Source organism: Ipomoea nil, unplaced genomic scaffold (assembly GCF_001879475.1).
Source record: "Ipomoea nil cultivar Tokyo-kokei standard unplaced genomic scaffold, Asagao_1.1 scaffold2549, whole genome shotgun sequence".
In the NCBI taxonomy this organism is placed as follows: domain Eukaryota; kingdom Viridiplantae; phylum Streptophyta; class Magnoliopsida; order Solanales; family Convolvulaceae; genus Ipomoea; species Ipomoea nil.
This window is the reverse complement of record NW_017618977.1, coordinates 1-2,868: the sequence shown is the minus strand read 5'-3', so window position 1 is coordinate 2,868 and position 2,868 is coordinate 1.

Here is a 2,868-nt window from a genome sequence, read left to right as displayed (position 1 = left end):
CCTTTGCCGCCCTCTCGCCGTCGTGCTCCCCGCCCTGAGCACTTTGCGTCTTGCGCCTGGCGGGGCTCCCTGTCCGTCTCCCTCGTCCTCCCCGGACCCTGTCCCCCCGCCTATCCGCGGGGGCCCGCCCTTCCCGCCCCCCTCCCCGCCGCGGTCGCCTGCCCTCCCGGCCTCCCTGCCGGGTTTTGCCCCGTGCCTGCCCCTACCGGCTCCGGTCCTTTCCGCACCTCTCGGGGTCCTCGCCTCCTTGCCGCGCTGCCGCCCCCGCCGTACTCTGTTTCTGGCTCTGCTCTGTCCCCCTGTTGCTGCCTTGTTCCAGCTCCCGTTGCTTGCCTTCCCCGCGCTGCCGCGTACACCGCCTCCGCTTCTCCGGTGGCCGCCCCCCCCTCTATGCCAGTCTCCTGTCCCTCGGCCCCCCCGCTTGCCCCTGCTTCGTCTTTCCCGCTCCGGTGCTGCGCCTTGCTCGTGCTGGCCAGCTTGCGCTGGCTGCATGCCCCTGCCCGCCCCCCCCCCTTTCCTGGTGGGACGTCACTACGGGCTCGTTGTTGGCGCGTGCTTGCCGCAGGCTGGGGGCCCGGCCCTACCCCCGCCCCGCTTCCCTTCTTGTGCCCCTCGCTCCTCGGCCCCCCGGCGTTCCCCCGTCCTTCGGTCTGAGCGCCGGCTGCTCCTCCTTCCCCCCCCCCCCGGCCCCCTGTTGGCCCCTGTCCTTTGCCGCGCCCCCGCCGCCCTGGGTTGACCGCCCGCCGCCCGGGCCCTCGCTCTGCCCCCCAGCTGCGCGGCCGTCCCGCCCGTCTTGCCCCCCGTTGTTGCCTGGCTCCCTCCCTGCCGCCGGACTCATTCTCCGCCTGGGCCCCTCTCCTGGCCCCGCCGCCTCTTCCCGAGCGCCCTGTTGCAGCGGCGGCCTCTTCCTTCCGCCAGTGCTTCGGGCGGATCCCGCGGTTCCGTCCCCCCCGCAGGCGCTTCTCCGCCGCCTCCCTTCCCCCGCTCGGCTCTCTTGCTTGGTGTCCCCCTCCTCGTGCCCTTGATTTGTTGCCGGTTCTGCCAGCGCGCCCCACCTCCCGAGCTTTTGCTGCTCCGGGTGCGGGTGTTGCCCTTCTGTCCCTCCGCGCTGCGGCCCTCGCCCTTTCACCTGCTGCCTCTCTCCCGCCGCTTCCGCTTCCCGGCTTTCATCCACGGCGGCCCCGCGCGCCCGGTCCCTCCCCATCGCCCATCCGGCTCGCCCCTCCCCTCACGTCCCCTCTGCTGTCTCGCCGTCCGGCCGTCGTCCCCCTTGAGCTTGCTTGGGGCGCGGCGCTGGCTCTCCTGCGCATGGCGTCGTTCCCATCCTCTGGCCCCGTCCTGCCTCCTGTTTGCCTCCGGCGGGGTGCTCGCCCCGGTCGCGGCTGCTAGCCCCTCCCTTCCTGCCGGCCGCTCCTCCTTTGCGCTGCCCCGTTTCCTGCTCGACCCCCGATTGTTGTCGCACGCGGCCGCCCGCCGCGCTTGTTGCCCCCCCCTCCTGCTGCCCCCGTGGCCCGGCCCCGCCCGTGCGTCGCCACCGCTCCTTGCCGCCCCGGCCCTTGTTTTCCCACTTGCCCGCCTATGCCCCCTTCCCCGCCGCTCACGTTACCCGCTTGCCGCTCCCGCTCCTTGGGCCCGTCCCCCTTCTTTGCTCGCGTCCCCGCCCTGGCGGCTTCGCCCATCCTGCCTCTACCTCATCTTCCCGGCTGGCTCTGCTCCCCCGAGCCCCGGCCGCTTGCGCCCTCCCCCCGCCGCTGGTGGGTCCCGGCCCGTCACGCCGGCGCCGCCTGCCCGCCCCCGGTTGGTTCTGTTCCCCCTCGCGACGTGCGCCTCTTCCCTCACCCGCGACCCCCCGTCCTGGCCATCCCTTCTCCCGCTGCGGAGGCCCGCCCCGCCGCCCTCTGTTTGCTCGCCTTGGCGCTGTCGCCTCCCGCCCCTCCGTACTCCGCGCCTTGGCCGCCTCCCCGCTGCTCCGCGCACCCTCAGTCCCTGCCCGCCCTTGGGCATACTCCGCGTATCCCCGCGCCTCCCCCTCACTCTGCACTGCCCCTTCGCCCCGCCTGCGGCGTGTCGTTCCCTCATCGCCTGCGCGCGCCGTCCTCTCCCTGTCTCGTGTGGTGCCGTTTGGCAGGTCCCCCCGCCCCTTCTCCACCCCCCCCGTGGCCCGACCCGCCGTCACGCCACCCGTTGCTTCCACATTGTGCAGCCCCCCCCCGTCCGCTCGCTGGCATCGTCCTTTCCTCCCCCTTCTCTGCGCGCTTCCCCCCGCGGGTGCCGCTGCCGCGGCTGCGACCTCCCCGGTCCCCGGGGTCCCCGCCGCCGATGGCCCCCCCCCGGTGGGCCTCGGCCCTCCTGCACGGTCTCGCCAATCTCTATCCTTAGTTCCGCTGCCTTTCCCCCTGCCGGCTCCCCCTCTCTGTCCCCATTTTGCCGCCTCTCTGTGCTGTATTTGGCCTGGCCTCCCCGGCCCTGCCAGGGTTGGCCCCCCGGTAGCCGTGCCCCGCTTGGCCGTGCCCCCGGGTGTTGCCCAGGTTCCGCCCGCTCCCACGGCGCATTTCGCGCCCGCGCTTCCTTCCGCTCCCTCCCCGTCGCCGTCACCCCCCTTCTCGCGGCTGGTTTCCTTCGCGCCGTTCCCTCCCCCCCTTGGCTCTCCCGCCATTGTTCCTAGTGCGGCCCGCCGCCCGGCACCGCTCCGTGTGTGCGTCCGCCTTTTAGCGGCTGCTTCCCGTTGCCTGCCGCGCCAGCTGCCTTCCCGCTCCCTCTCCCGCGTTCCTGTCTCGCTGCCAGTCCCTAGGCCCCGCGCTCCTGTCCTTCCCTCGGCTGGCTCCTCGGTATCGCCTCCCCTCTGCCTGGCGCCTCGCCGCTGCCGCC